We start from the raw sequence: 17,399 nt of genomic DNA, 5'->3' as shown, positions 1-17,399 counted from the left end.
TGCAAGATTTAGGTACAGAGGGCATAACAAGCAGTCCCTTCAAAGGAACTGAAATAAAATCCACCACCTCCTGCTTCCTGACTGAATTAGTTACATAATAATAAGTAGCTTCTTCAATTCCTAGAATATGCAAGAAGCAGTTTTGTTTTGTTTTAAGCATATTATACTACTAACCATAACCATGTTTAAACCTCACCTATCTGAAAGGCTGATAATATGCTATTGCTAGCCAGTGATCCAGGACGGTCACAGTCAGAGAGAAATGGTGCTGAACCCACTAAACTTCATTACGGTTCAGCGAATGGTACAGCTCCAGGGGATGTTCACACGGCCGACCTTAAGAAAAGTTCAGCCTTTGATCAAGGTTTAGTGTTCCTGGAGTAGCAATGGTACAGGAAAGGGTTTCCATTTTCTGTGCCATAAGGTGCCGGTGTTGGTCTTCTTAAAGCCCTAGAGTTTTCTTCCAACACTGGATTACGCTCAGCAATTAAGGTAATGAACTAGCTGAGGTAACAAAGCATAATGATCTCTTTTGTCCTTTGAATTCTTATGAACTCCACTCATTCACAATAATAGTCTGGCATGCAAAGCTTTTTCAAACCCTGTACTGCTTAAAACTATGTAAAAATGATTACTTCCATTATGCCTTCATGGTTTGACATTTTTAATTTAAACACCTGTAATATTTAAGCATACTTTTCAGAACCAAAATACCCACTCAAAGAATGCTAGCTTACATTCTGGTAATATTTTGACATTCTATATAGTATATTTTAATGCCTGAGAAGATAATGTGATGAATCCATTATAAATATATCAAAATATGTATACCAGGACTTTTTCCTGATTTTTTTGTTTTTAAACACAAAGAGTTTTTTTTAAAAGCTGATGTTCTGGTAGGTAAAACAGTCACTTATAAAGCTTGTTGCCAGTGTTAATATTCCTCAAGTTCAATGTGACCTAAGATATGAAGGTGAAAAAAAAGAAATCTAAATTACAACAGAAAACTTCTTTAAAAATGGACTCTTTATGTTATATTTAATGTATTTTTTCCTAACTGAAAACCTTTTTTAGAAAAAAAAAAAGATGTTTTTATGTAGAAATTGCATTTTCTAGAATGTACTGTCACTTACTTTTATTTAATACATTTTTTTAAACATCCGGGCACTATTTTTTTACCTTTTCTCAAATCTTTGCATGTTATAAACCTTCACCACTGCAGATTTTGCTGCTCTCTGATCTTTCATCTTAACACATTTCCAGCCCCAAATTTCACTTCAATCTCACCTCATCTCTCCATACTACATTAACCCCTGGCAATTGCCTTCCAAATGACCCCATTAAGCTGTAATTGCCTCAGCAGGCCTGCACTTTCGCGTGTAATTCTGTACCTCTCATCTCCCAGACGCTCTCTCGGCATCATTTCATGTTCTGGCTCCCTTCACTGAGCTCAGCTTATGACCTCGCTGCACCATGGCCGAAATGACTACTAAAAGCATAACAGAGACGGAATTCCATTACTTATTTTTAAAAGTTCTCTGGTGCCCTAATGTAATATTCTTTCGGGACTGTTGTCAAGGATACCAAGCACCGGCCATTAAAACCTTTTGTTTTCCAAGGCATTCCGTCTTTTATTAATAAATAAAGATAAAGATAATGTGCATCCAGCCAGTGGAAAGTCAGGGCATGTTTGCAATTTTCTCTCTCTATTCCAACCTTATTCTGCCCATAATGTTTAGGAAATACGAATAATAGAAAAAGTCTTTTTAAAATTCTCCATGTGCCCCCCAATATCACACCAGATCCAAAACAATATAGGTAAGAATTAATTAACATATACATCTAAAGGCTTGAGACCGCTCCTTTTAAAATCTTATGGAAATTACACACACATATTTAGGTAATCACATGGAGACATTTATGATATTAGTTTATAAACAAAATTTGCAATCACTCCATGTTAGAATGTTCAGTCTCTTACGAGTAAATGAAATTCCCAATGGACAGTCTCAGAACAGTAGGACCAAATAACAAGGAAAACCTTATTAAATCCCTTCAGTGAGGCTTGTGGATATTTTAGGGAAGCCCATATTCACCAAAGACAGAAAAAGGAAAAGGAAATATCTTAATATTTCAAGATCAGGAAATCAGACAAGTCAATCAAGCACCATTAAAAGTGAAAAGGTGACATTCCTTTAACATGAAAGCCAAGGACAGCTTCAGTAAAACTCAGCACAAAGATAGAATTGACATTAAAATTGAAGGGCTGAATTTCGTACATAAGAAAGGGTACTTTTCCCTCCATAAACTGATGAAGATTTGGATCATATGTGAAACATTCTAAATGCAAGACTTGCAAGCTCCAATAGAAATAAACCAAACAAAAAAATCAGCAATTAAAAAAGACCTTTAGAAAACAAAATAATAAAAAGGGCCAAAAGGAGGCAAAGCCCACAAAATTGGGCATGAATGAGGCATGGCAAGGAAGCTTTCAAATGGAAGCTGCATGCATAGGAACTCTGGCAACTAATCCCCATAATCTTGGGTCAATATTGACCTGTTTTACCCTAAACTTCAAGGGCTCTGGCCTAAAAATTGCCTTGTGCATTTCTCTTTAGCCATCTCCTATCAATGAACACCATTAAGCTAATACTCTCTGCTAAGTGCCTTCAAAAAAACATTTTTTAAAAAAAACTGAAGCTGCTATTTTCTGGACTAGACCACATTAAATGCAAAATGAAAACATTGGGTGTGTAAATTTCTCCTTACTGGAAGGCTGAGAAAGACTGAATGGAGAGGGGTGAATTCTTTTATGCATGTAATAGTTCAGAAAACTGATATGATGTCAACATGAATGTGTTTTACAATAAAATTGGGTGTCAGAGCCAGAATGGATTCACTGTCTCTGCAGGCCAGAGCATGGCCACTGTTGCCTAGAATTGAGTAAAGTTGTCAACTGAACTGATGTTTAGCTTCAGTAAGATGGCCTGAAAGAGAAGAGCCAGTACAAGGAAAAACTCACAGAAGCAACTTTTTGCTTTAAAAAACAGCTTATATTTCTAACCCCATCTTAAGGAGGTCAGTTACTTTATCATCTGAAGGCAGAAGATAAATTGACACTTCATCAAAAAAAAAAAAAAAAATATATATATATATACATGTATATATATAAATTAAAGCCTTCAAAATTAGAGCTTAGATACAATATAAGAAAATACATGCTTTCTGAATTATAAATCTCTCATAAAATCATTTCATATTTCAGATAGGGCACTGTCTTTAAATTTTGCATCTAGCTTCTTGTTAACAGTGCGTTAAAAACTTCACTAAAACACAAACGTACTCAGATCGAAATATTTCTACCCATTTAAATTGTCTCACACTAAACCAATGCCACAGTTTACTACAACATTCTTTTAAAATTAACTCCAACATCCAGAACAGTTAAGAAATCAACTTAATCTCCCTTGATTCTCTAACCAAGACAATCAATTCTGCCTACAGTAAAGGAAGCAAGCGCTGCCCACCCAACAGCATTCTGAACAAAAGCTTGCTGTACTATAGGCACTGCAAGTTCAACACCAAACAATTCATACAACAGTAGAGCTATACTCCAGAGACTTCACTCTTTTCTTTCTTCTCTGTCACTGAACAAACGGAGGTAAGACAACACTCTGGGGATGAAATAGCAAAGAGGAGGAAAAGCAGAGTGGTTATAAATGTCCTGTTGCAACAGTTACGTACATAAAAATCCAGCCATGCATTTCTCTGGTGCCTACCATATCACAAGTCCAAGGCAAAAAAACACAGTAACTAGGGGGTGCTAGATTAACACAGACAGAAGAATAATCTACATTTCTCCTATCCCCCAGAAACAAGCATTAGCCAAGTCTGATCTTAAAAACACTGCCACAAAATATCTGAGTTTTCAACAATGAGAATAAATTTAATTATGGTCATCTAATTATTCAAATGGTTTAGGATCTAAGGCTATGGGCTGAAAATTTGGATAGACTTGGGAGCAAATCCAAGCTCTACTACTAGGTGGTCTTGGTCAATTTATTAAACCTCCCTAAATATTAGTTTCCTCACCTGAAAAAGAGGAATAATCAAACAAATCAGAGTTGATGCATGTAAAGAGCCTATCACGATCCCTAGTATATATGGTGGGTCCTAATGTTAGTACATAATAATGAAATAATTTCTCAACAATGACATACTTAGATGCTACTTGGTCAACAGAAACCAAAAAATGTGAGGCTCTATGGCAGACGATAACAGTAACAAATTGAACAACTTAAAATCAAACAAGCAAATAATTTCCACAAAGAAGGTACCCTTTTAGGTTCAAATTGTTACCTCAACTCCCGTTACAATGTTCTTTTGTGACAATTTAATTAGAAAGAGATTCGAAAGAAAGAGTAAGGGTAAAGAAATAATCTTATAATATAAATATTTCCAGTCCTTGTCCTTTACCCCACACATACACATGATATCCCCAAAAGGCTATTTAGCATATTTTAAAACTAAGTTTTTCAAATAAAAATTTTCTTGATGTAGAAAGATAGAGTACACTAACTGTTATAAAATTATAGTCAATGTACCAATACGATCAAGGAGTTAGGGAAGAAAAATGGCCAATTCTTCAAAGGAAAGGAGAAAAATTTACTTTGAAGTTTAGCTCTCGCTAAGGGATGGAATGTGTGTTAGGGGTCACTAATAAGCCCCTAAAGCATATATAAGTAATAACATAAAAGCTAAGCAGAAAAGGCTAGAAAAAAGAAGTTAACCTATTGTTACACATTCCCTATAAGAAACAACGGCTAAAAAACCGATGTGTACAGAGAATAGCATTATTTGCATATGATTAGAAGAACATTATTAAACAATTGCATTGTTAAGTGGTCTCTAAAACAAAATGGACACACTTCCAGTGCTTTAGAAGAAAACTCCATCCTGGAAAAATTCCTTCTTTATTCCAAAGTTATTTCTATCTATCTACAGAAAAATTTTCTGGAGGACATTTTACATAGCAGCGTAACATTAAACAAAGTCACAATTATTTACCTTCATTATCTTCCTTACTAGTTAAGATAAAAAGTCAAAGGACAGGTCTGTGAACACAAGAAGCATAAAAACAAACCCTCTGCCAACACCCATATTTACAAAGAGGCATCTGAATGGCCCACTGTCCAAAGTGCTCCCTGTAGCCCAGAAATGAGCATCTCAAGATTGACAGATAACAGAACGTTGTATTGGTCTCTTAGAGCTTTTGCTTTACGCTAAGAAATTTAAGCCAGCAAAATACTTCTAAATGGAGTATAAATGTATTAGTTGTCAGGAGTTCATTATCTCAATTCCATAAGCAGGAAGGTCACTGAAAAGACAATTTTGGAATGTTTAAAAATCATATACCAACAATACCCCTTTCGCTTACCCTTTCTCCAGTCTTTCATTTCTTGTCCACACAATGTATATACTTGGATGTTATGCCGCCACCCAAAACCAAACATATCTAAAACATCTTCCCTAACTCTCCTATCAGAGTCAGCAGGACTGATATGCTCTCTGGCTTCCAAGCTTTTAATCTCCCCGTAAATCTTTGGCTTTTCTCCCTCTGTCTGTTCATGTTAAATCTTGCTAACTTTTATTGTATAAGGAGTTACATCTGTTCATCCAACACAACTGGAGTTCACAATCTAACTACCCAGTAATCAATGCTTGCCTCTACCTTCAACCTTTCCATTTATCCTTCATTTCATAGAATCCTGTTTCTCAAGAATTATTTTCCATTTCATCCTTTGGCAAGAGAAGATAAAGAATTATATGAATAAAATTAGCATTTATTGAGCATCTATTATATCTCAAGAACTCCTATGTGTTCTCTCATTATCCCATTCAATCTCACTGAAGTTAAAGGTGAAGTAGGTTACATGCATTAAGTGAGTGAAAGGCAAAGAGAAAGTATTTTTATTACAAGGCTATTCTTTTGTCCTTCCTCTGTCTTTTAAACCTCATTCTAATTGAATTGCAATAAAAAAGACATTAATTTATTCAATTTATAGACTTGTACAAAGTGATAGATCTTCTGAGTATATTTCTCTTTACATATTATGTTGCCTGTTGATTCTTCAAACCTATGACAATGAATAAGAGTCACTTGATTCTTAGCTCAAAATTACCATTAATAGTAGTAACATACATCTATACTACACATAATGAATACCTACTATGTACAAGGCACTTGGCAATATGCCTTCATGCACGATTCCATTTAATCCTCACAACTACCCCTGAGGTTAAGCACTCTATTTAATTCCATTTTAGAATTTAAAAGGTAGCAAGGAATGGTTATTAAGTTACTTCTTCAAGGCAACCTAGCTGGGAAGGAATGAAACTGGGACCCAAATCCAGGCCTCTACGACTCCAAAGCTCGTCATGTGAACCATTCTTCTCTCATGGGAGTTAAGCGCCACAAAAAATCTCCATCTTACCTCGTTGGCTTCCTGTTTTCTTCTACCTTTGCAAAAATTTCTCATCCCTTATATAGGACTTCGCTGGAAACTCTAACACTCTCCAAAATAAAATAAAATAAAATAATAAAAAATAAAAATACATCCTCCCCACCTTCAAAATTCTACTTTGTTCTCTTCAGTCCATCAAACCTTCTTAGATTAGTACCATACATTTCAAGTCTCGACAATACAGTACCAGCCACCATTACTAGCCTTTGTTCTCTCCAAATATTTTGTGCTTTAGCACAAACAGCTAGTGTTATGCATATGTATTTTTGTCACTTGACACTAGCAGAGTCCAATTTAATCTTATGAAGAACAAAGAACATCAAGTTGTAACACTAGCAAACAACAGACTTAATTATATTTATATAGATAACTTGGTTATATACTAAGAGTGTAATTTGATAGGAGATTCTTCATATTCCTGCAATGTATATCTTCCTATTACTTCCCATTTGTAACCCAAATCTTCTGTCTACCCAAATATGTGTGGAGTTTCTGATGATACTAAGGAGCTACAAGCTGAGCACTACAAATTTAGAGGTGGTTTGTAGCTTAGTGTAGCGATTGTTCATATGGATTGCAAAAGTTTCTTTAACATTGTGAGAACAAGAACCAATTGCTTGGAAGAGAAAAGGAAGAGAAAAGAAAGAAAGGATGGGAAGTCTTTTTTCTCAGAGTGCCAAATACATGGCATTGGCTCTGCTATTAACATGTTTCCATCTACGGCTTCAACAGGACAACGCCAACCAAGGATTCATCTTTTAGGCCACCTTTTGGGAAAACCAACCAACATTGTGAACGTTCTTGAGACCACTATTTGGAAAAAGAAACTGCAGAATAGATCAAAATAGCTCTTTATCAACCTTAATTATACCATCTAGATTCCTTTTGAAGCATATTTTCTTTTTAACATTTTTAATGTAAGGTCACATTGTTCAAAATGCAAAAAGTACAACATTTTAAAGTTGTTTTCCTATTCCTGAATGCAAACCCCTTGTTCTCCTCCAGAGGCAAATGTCATATGTTTCTTCTGTGTGCCTGGAAATAGATAGATAGATAGATAGATAGATAGATAGATAGATAGATAGATATACACGCACACAAAATAAGTATGTATTTCTGTTACTTTTCCTTTATTAGATATAGATATATTTAATGCATATACACACTGTTCTGTACCTTAATTTTTTTATTTGACATATCTTGGAAACTGGTCTTATATTAGTGCATAATGAATACATCAAGAGCTTCATCATTCTATTTTATGGGTTACAGTATTACACTGAATAGGAGTAACATAACTTATTTAACTAGTCTCCTACTAATGAACATTTAAATTGTTTCCAAGCTTATACTATTTTAACAAATGCTAGACTTATCTTTGAATACATACAAGATTTCTTACATACAAATATATATGGAGGCTAACTTCCAAGAATCGCAATTACTGGGTCAAAAGATTATGTACTCTTAAACTTCTGCTAGATATTGCCAAATTGCCCTCCAAAGAAGGTTATATCAATTTGCATTTACACCAAGCAATTTTAAAAGTGCCTCTCTACACACCCGTCTCCATCACACTTTTAGCATACTTTTTAATCTCTGCCAATCTGCTAGACGAAAAATGGTAGCTTGGTGCAGTTTTACCATGTTTTGACTCTTGAAAGTCAGTGGAAAGCAGTGATCAAGAAGGTGGGTTCTGGGATTCTGCCGCCCAGCTGGCTCTGCATTCACTGTGCAACCACGGACAGCTAATTTAACCTCTGAGCCTCCACTTCCTCATAAGTCAAATGGGGATAATACTTCAATTTCAAATGTTCTTGTGAAAATTATATGAGTTAATACATACAAGGTGCTTAGAACTGTGTGTTTGGCACATAATAATGCTTGATAAGTGGTTATTTCTTTTTCTAATTTTGAATGAGGATAGGCAATTTTATTTGCATGTTTAAAGAGTTATTGGGGGCACCTCGGTGGCTCAGTTGGTTAAGCGTCTGACTTCAGCTCAGGGTCATGATCTCAGGGTTTGTGGGTTCGAGCCCTGTGTAGGGCTCCGTGCTGGCAGCTTGGAACCTGGAGCCTGCTTCAGATTCTTTGTTTCCCTATCTCTCTGCCCCTCCCCTGCTAACTCTCTCTCTCTCTCTCTCTCTGTCTCTCAAAATAAGCATTAAAAAAAAAAAAAAGAGTTGTTGTATTGGAGTGCCTGCTGGTTCAGTCGGTAAAGCATGTGACTCTTGATCTCAGGGTTGTGAGTTCAAGCCCTATGTTGGGCACAGATATTACTTAAAAAAAAAAAGTGATTCGTATTGACTTTTCTGTTAATTGTCTTTGCATATATTTTATCTACATTTTATTGGATTAGAATCCAAAATATGCAGAACTGTTATCAATCAATAAGAAAAGCCAAACTAATAAAAAAGCAAGCAAAGGATATAAATAGATCACAAAAAGGTAAAAACAAGTGGTCTGTTATAAATCTTAGCCAGTATCACATGAGCATTATCACTTTAAAGACTTGTGAAAAGATGGGGCGCCTGGGTGGCTCAGTCCATTAAGCTGCCGACTCTTGATTTCAGCTCAAGTCATGATCTCACAGTTCGTGAGTTCGAGCTCCACGTTGGGTCCCCCACCCACCCACTGTCAGCGAAGAGCCTGCTTGGGATTCTCTGCCTCTCTCTCTGCCCCTACCCACTCACTCTCTCTCTCAAAATAAATAAAATAAACATTAAAAAATAAATCTGTGAAAGGTGACACTTAATGGAGTTTATGCATCCCTTGTTCCCTCTCCAGGGAGAGTCTTGGTTCACATATTTTCTTCTGTCATGGAAACTTTCACAACTACTCTTTCTGAAGTCTCATCCTACAATAATTCATAACATTTATCATGCTCTTAAATTATTCTATTTATTGACTTATTTATTAGCTGTCTGTCTGCACTTAATTGTATGGTCTTTGAAGGCTGCACACTTGTCAGCCACGTTCACTGCTGTATTCCTAGTACCGAGAAGAATCTCTGGGTCAGAGAAAGCAAGCAGAATGTATCTGACTGATAACACTATTAAAAGTTAAACTAAAATTGGAACCTCATGCAGTGCAGATGGGAATACAAAATGGTGCAGCCATTTTGGAAAAAAGTCTGGCAGCTCCTCTAAGGTTGAACAGAGTCACCACGTGATGCAGTAATTCCACTCCACGGTATATACCCAAGAACAATGGCAGTGTATGACCACACAAAAACTTGCACACAATGTTCACAGCAGCATTATTCATAATCGCCGAAAAACTAAAACAACCCAAATATCCATCAACTGATAAATGGATAAATAAATAAAATATCCATTCAATGGACATTTATTCTGCAATAAAAAGAAATGAAATGTTGATACATGCTACAATATGGAAGAACTTTGAAAACAGAATGCTAAGCCAATCATAAAAGACCCTATATTGTATGACTCCACTGATTTTAAAGGTCAAAAATAGGGGAGTCTGGATGGCTCAGTTGGTTAGGTCACCGACTTCGGCTCAGGTCATGATGTCCTAGTCTTTGAGTTCGAGCCCTGCGTCAGGCTCTGTGCTCAGCCCTCAGAGCCTGAAGCCTGCTTCCGATTCTGTGTCTCCCTCTCCCTACCCCTTCCCTGATTGCTCTCTCTCTCTCTCTCTGTGTGTCTCTCTCTCAAAAATAATAAACATTAAAAAAAATAATAAAAATAAAATAAAATGTCAAGAATAGGGGCACCTGGGTAGCTCAGTCAGTTAAGCCTGTGGCTCTTGGTTTTGCCTCAAGTCATGATCTCGTGGTTCCAGAAATCAAGCCCCACATCAGGCTATGCACTGACAGCACAGAGCCTGCTTGGGATTCTCTCTCTCTCTGCCCGTCCTGTTTGCAAACTCTCTCTCAAAATAAATAACTTAAAAAAATTATTAAAAAAAAAAATAAAATGTCAAGAATAGGCAAAACTATAGAGACAGAAAGTAGAGTAGTGGTTGCCTAGGCTGGGGGTGGGGAGGATTAGGAGGAAATGGGTACGAGGCTTTGTCTGGGAGGTGATGAAAATGTTCTAAAATTGATTGTTGTGATGGTTGAAAAATTCAGTGAATATGCTACAAAAAAAAAAAAAAAGAAAAGAATTGTCCACTTTGAGTGAACTGTATGATACATGAATTCTATTTCAAAAGAGCTGTTATTTTTAAAAAGTTAAACTGAACAAAAGATAAACTGCATTCTGATTCTTAACACCCAAGGAATGGAGACATCAGTACCATTTTGCTGGAAATGATAGGTGAAAAAGGGACCAAAAGAATGGGGGGAGAAAGGGAAGAAAAAAAATTTCTTTTTAAAGTGCTAAAATCATTCTGGTGCCTAAAAAGATTATCTGTTCCTAGACAGCCCAATTTTTCTTTTCTTCTCTAAAAACAGAATTTGATCTAGAACTGGAAAACATTTCCCCTATTTTCTTTTGTCCAAAGCTCTCCTTACAAACCTCATCTGCAGCAAACGTGAACCCAGTTCTCTACAAAGCACGACTCTGTGGGCCTAACAGTGCTTCTTGACAAAATGTTAAGACAGGGGAGGACATCAGGAAAAGTGAGTTTCACTTATGAGTTACAACACTGATAAGGAGCTCAGTGGGTAGAACAGCATTCTATTATGCAACACCATTCTGGCACTTTCCTAAGAATTTGGAAGCCACATATATTTTATGGTAGCACATGTTCTACTTCCTTCATCTTTAATAAAGAACCAAAGAAAAGACACCATTTAAATATCCTTCTCAACCTTTTAAGCTAGCGTTTTTCAAAAACGTTAAGAATCTTTGCAGATATCCCACAATCAGTGCAAATGTCTTAAGAGAATTAACCTGAGTTTACACAAAGTTGATTTGTGTTTTTTGCCCCAAACTAAAACCTTTTGGTTTAAATAACTCTGCAAGCTACCTTTGAGAGCCATGTTACACAAAGTTTCTAGAAAGTTAAGTATAGTGTAAATAGGAAAGGCACAGGCTCTGGAGCCAGATACAGATACATTTGAATCCAGAACCTTCACTTATTAGCCATGCAACCTTAGGTAAATTGCTTAATTTTGCTAATCCTCAATTTTCTGATCTATAAAATTAAGATAATACAAATTCATGGCGGTATCATGAGGATTCAGCAATAAAATGTAGTATTTTTTTCATTGCCAGCACATTCTTGGGATATTGCAGGAACTTACTAGAGTAAATACTGATTTCTTCTCCCTATTCGCTCTTCTTCCTAATCATACCTCGATAATTTGCACCCAAGGATAAAGCTCAAAAGAAACCCTTCTTAAACCAAGTTGCATACAACAGCATCACAGAGCAGTGTCATACAGTGGTTAAGATTACACACACCCTGAAATGAGAACACAACAGTGTACATATTTTTTAAAATCTCACCAAATTTCACCATCAGAACAAGAGAGAGCACTCGGGAAAAAGACATCTTCTACAAAAGTAGGTTTAAAGGAATCCCCCTAAACCCTAGAATACAGACAGGTATGGCCAAAAAACATCCAATAGCAGCAAGTGGTGATGACAACAATTAGTATAAAAGGGGCTGTAGACATGGAACCCAGACCTCATCAACAAAAAGTCACTCCAGAGAGAAAGGGACCAATGTTATGTGGGATCCCAGACAAACGAAGCTGAAACCAACTACTAACGCTGGAAGGAGTCCATACAGGCTCCAAGTCATGGGAGAGAACCATCTTAAAAACTGAAGACTAATATAATAAATGATGTAACAGCCTATCGGTCTGACCTCAAAACAGCGGGGGATGCCTGGCTGGCAGTGGGTAGAACATGTGACTCCTGATCTCCAGGTCATGAATTCAAGCCCCACGTTGGACGTAGAAATTACTTAAAAAAAAAAAAAAAAAAAAAAAAAAAATTACACACACACACACACACACACACACACACACACAGTGGTCTGTTTGTACATCCTAGGGAGATATAATGAGGGGACCTTCCCCCGAAAGTCCAAGGAAGACTTTAACTTCATTCAATAGTCCATTGTTATTTTGAAACCGTTATAAACATAACATAAGATACAGAAAATAAGTAATTATGTTACTTTGGCTAGGAATCCAATTTTTAGAATAAAGGAGATACAAGTGTAAGACCAAAGAAGTTAAGTAAAAAAAGCCCCTATAATCTTAAATTTGAATTAGAATTATCAGTGTGAACTCATGTCTTTTCCCTTCCTTTTTCCTAAAAGCAAACAATTCAATTTCTATATGTACCCATACTGTGGTAACTGTATATCATTTCTCAATACAAAGAACGATGACTCCGGAGAAATGACAGATACCAGGTCTAATGCAAAGAATATTCAAGATGAGCCTGGCATATTTTGTTGCACCAGAAAGTAGAAAGCTATGAAAGCTAATAATGGAGTCTTGTCAAAAGGACATACAAGCCATCTAGAAAGGGCTTCCACTGGATAAATGTGGGACAATTTCAGCATCAAAAAGTATAATGCCCATGGCAGCTACATTTGTGGTGAGCACAGCAAAATGGATAAACTTGTTGAATCACTATGTTGCACACTTGAAACTAATGTGACCGTCTCAATACTTCAATTAAAAAAAGTACAGTGCCTGCAACTGATTAAAACACACTGAGATACTTAAAGCCAAGACTTCATAATACCTACTAAAAAATAAAAAGAGGGAAAACAGAAGAAAGAATGAAAGAAATACACCAAAAAACTTACATACCACTGGAAGATACTAAGGCACTACCTCATTACTCTGGAAATAGATAATCAAAGAGAAAGAAGTAAGCATTTTATACTGCCTTTCTGGTATGAATTATATTTCAGGATAACCAAATAGCCTTAGTGGAGCAAGTAAAGCTCTTTTAAAGAATTCTGGCTAATAAATGAAGAAGGAATAAAATAATTGGAAATTACCATTCTCAACCCCTAAGAAATTCAGTAATTCAAGCACTGATCATCCATGCATGGTAAAACCATTAGAAGATGAATAAGGAACTTTACAGTGAAGGATCAGGCCAGCACTATGGAATCCACTGATCAATCTTAGTATTACAAAAAGTAAGACAACCAAACTTTATGACTGATGTGATACAATATGAGTCTAATCAAGCTTCTAGATCTATTCATGGAATAGAGACATAAATTAATGCCACAAGGAAGTAATCAGCGAACTCCAGAACGTGAGGTATTCTACAAGGGTAACCACTCTGGTTTCTTTAACAAGTCAACGGTATATGGAAAAGAATGGTGGTGGGGGGCGTCCACCTGTTCTAATTTATTTTTTTAATATATATTTATTTTGAGAGAGAGAGAGAGCGCGCAAGCAGGGGAAGGGGCAGAGAGAAAGGGGAGAGAGAAATCTCTCTCTGACAGCGCAGAGCCCGACATGAGGCTCGAACCCATGAACCACAAGATCATGACCTGGGCAGAAATCAAGGGTCCAACACTTAATCGAATGAACCACCGGGGGACCCTATCTGTTCTAATTTAAAAGATAGCTAATACCATAACAATCAAATATAGTAAATGGACATTTTTACATGCTGATCCAAACAATCCAACTGTAAAAAGACTTATGTTAGACAATCAGGAAATCAGGATATTAGAGGGTATTTAGAAAGTCTTGTTAATTGAAGACCTCTTGTTAATTTTGTGAGGTGTGATAGTGCCACTGTAGTTTACGTAAGGAAGAAAATACCTTCTTTAAGAGAGAATTTAAGTATTTAGAGATGAAATACCATGGTGTCTGGAATTTGCTTTAAAATATTTTAGCAGGGAAAAAGTTGTTGGGAGGAAATATGAAACAAATATACTGACGGTGGTTACGTCTGGTTGATGGTTATATTAAGGTTCATGGTACTCTCTCCTGTATACTTGGAAATTTTTATAATAAAAAGTAAAACATATAAAACAATGGATAAAAAACCCAAAAATAAAACAACAACAAAAAGAACGGTATGAGCTCTAGAATCAGACTGCTAAGGGACTGAATCCTAGTTCTATCGTTTATTAATTGTATGAATTTGGGTAAATCATTTAACTTCATTAAACATGGCTCTCCTTCCATCAAATGGGGGATATAGAACCTTATTTATTAAGTTTGAATAAGATAATCCATATAAAGTACACAGAATGTTTCTAGCACATTTTAAAAAGCCCAGTAAATGTCAGCAATGGTTATGATTATGATTAGTATTATTGCAGAGTATATGTTAGCAAAGTATCCTGAATAGTTTATATATATATATATATATATATATAAAAATAGATCCAATGTTTATTTTTTGTCAAAATTTGTGTTTCTTTTTCAAAAGCACAGATAAGGGATGGGTTAAATAGGTAATGGAGATTAAGGTACATACACGTTGTGATGAGCACTGGGTGTTGTATCTTAAGTGCTGAATCACTAAATTGTACACCTGAAATTAGTATTACACTCCATGTTAACTGAAATTTAAATAAAAACTAAAACAACAACAACAACACAAAAGCACAAATATACAATTTCGAACATCTATAAATAACTACTTCTCCTTTTCTATTATTCAGCTTTTTGAAAATTAATAAAAACATTTTTATTACCAATATAATGGCAAAGATCAACTGTTTCAAATTTTATACTATTCTTCAGTTAAATTTAAGTGACACAGTGTCATCAGTATTTAATCTATAATTCATGGTTCTATTTTTAAATTTAAGCTTTTTCAAAACAATACTTAGAAGATATTTAGCTAATAGCAAATCTAAGAAACATACAAAGCCACCTTTTTTTCAACTCATCAACTAAAAATCAGAAATATTTTCCTTGTTTCTAAACAAATAAAATCAGTTTGGTGCTCTTAATACATGTGCTTTAACATAATACAAAAAAATCCCTTTTGTAAATAAAAAATTATACTGAAGTCTACAGAGCTGAGGCAACTGATAAATTTTTCCTTTCACTTTTAATCAGGCTTCCTGTTGTAAGAGCTCAGCAGACAGTGACGCGAGACACTGCCTCCCAACTTCGGTTCACCTTTGCAGTTCCACAAGGGACACCATGTCAAGATTGTTCAGCTTTTTTGATGAGTGCTGCGTGGGTAACTAATGTGTAAATGCAGATACGTATAGAAAGCAGTTTTGACAGTGATGTATTGCAACTGGTTCCAGATGTCGGTAAGGGATGCTTGGCCAGGCATTTGGGGCTCCACTGCCACAGAGCAGTGCTGGGACCAAGCTAATCTTCAAAAGACCATGGCACTTTCATTCTACAATTAGAATCTTCTTTTCTTTAAAAAAATTTTTTTTTAATGTTTATTTATTTTTGAGAGAGAAAAAGAGCATGAGCAGGGAAGGGGCAGAGAGAGAGGGAGTCACAGAATCTGAAGCAGGCTCCAGGCTCTGAGCTGTCAGCACAGAGCCCAATGCAGGGCTCGAACTCACAAACCCTGAGATGATGACTTGAGCCGAAGTAGGTCGCTTAACCGACTGAGCCACCCAGGCGCCCCTACAACTAGAATCTTCTTAAAACAATAACTTTGCTTCTGTTCTTTCAGGAAAATGCTAAATATTTGTACTTGGTTGTTTTTTTTAAATTTAAGGAAAGGGACATTGAGATATTGAGTATCCTAACAGTTTGGCTGAAAGGAAAACTGCAAAGCAAATTGCTGAGATACTCGAAATTAAGCACATATTCATGTCACATAATGAGAATGTGAACTAAATTGCACCAAAATTTGAATATGTACGGAAGTTTAACCCCTGATTAGCAAAGTAAACATTGAGATTACTCATTACCGATATCAGAATTCCTGAAAGATTATCAACATGAACATGGTACGTATATCACAATAACTGGAAATCATATCAAGTTTATCTCCCTTTTTGCCATCTGTAAACTTGACAAGAGTGTATTAGCTAAAGAAAATGTCCTGCAGTTGCCATGACTTTAAGAACCAAATGAAAGATTTTTTAATAATGCATTTCCACAACAAAATCCTAGAAAAGAAGGACTGGCAAGCGGCATGTGAATAAATGAAATTTCTGGTCTACTGGCTAATGAAGTGCAATAAGATGTATACAAAAATTCCAAAACAGAAATACATTATTACAATCACGCAACAAACAGCCTTTAACCTTTAAAATTGATAAAGTTGCACTTTCTTCATGAAAAATGTTGTAGCACCGCTCCAACATAAGCATTTGGTCTAATGGGAATTTTTTCAAACAACCTGTCTGTCTCCCTCTTCTTTCAATACCAAACTCCCAGCTCCAATCAAAAACGCTCTCGGGGGATTACCTACAGCTACATTCTCTCCATGTGGTTTTGCTATAAGGCATTTTCTCATTGATCAAGGGAACTGCAGAAAGCATGCATTCTGTTTATCCTAGAACAAAGAAGGTGACTTATATATACTGATTTTCAGTATCAAATCAAAGGTTTTGAAATACTTTTAATAGAAATAAGGGCAAACAAATCTGTCAGAATGATGTTTAGAACTCTATGTTCCTTTTGATTTCCTAATAAATTGAATAAATTAGACATTCTGAATACATTACAAAACTTTTAATATGTGAGAGAACCTTGTGGTCAATAACTTTCTATAATAAATAAATTGTTTAACTAGAGCCTGAAGCTGCTATGTTTGGTCTGATATAACTTGATATGCTAATTGAAAGGTCAAGAGTAGTTTTAAAAACTGACCAATCTTATTTTTCCAGATGGATCATCAAATTTATTTCTAGCCTTGCATTTAAATGATCAACCAGTAAAATTTTATTACAGGCTTAGAATACATTAAAAAATGGTGCCAGATAGCAGAAGAGCTGTAAAGTATTTATTCCCATCTCCCCTTTTGTAGGGTTCTGTTATGA

General features: G+C 35.7%; 1 protein-coding gene and 1 long non-coding RNA gene across 3 annotated transcripts in view; one reads left to right on the top strand and one right to left on the bottom strand.

Moving 5' to 3' along the window:
* LOC122205622 overlaps nt 1–15,780 on the top strand; it is a 20,429-nt gene extending 4,649 nt beyond the window's left edge. Inside the window, exon 3 of the long non-coding RNA XR_006196170.1 lies at nt 15,499–15,780. This is a non-coding gene — a long non-coding RNA (uncharacterized LOC122205622). The remainder of the gene's footprint in view (nt 1–15,498) is intronic.
* PBX3 (PBX homeobox 3) overlaps nt 1–17,399 on the bottom strand; it is a 218,637-nt gene that overhangs the window by 125,624 nt on the left and 75,614 nt on the right. The window lies entirely within an intron of this gene.

This window comes from Panthera leo, chromosome D4 (assembly GCF_018350215.1).
Source record: "Panthera leo isolate Ple1 chromosome D4, P.leo_Ple1_pat1.1, whole genome shotgun sequence".
NCBI classification, from domain to species: Eukaryota; Metazoa; Chordata; class Mammalia; order Carnivora; family Felidae; genus Panthera; species Panthera leo.
The sequence above is the reverse complement of the archived record's forward strand: the minus strand, read 5'-3'. Positions and strand labels throughout refer to the sequence as shown.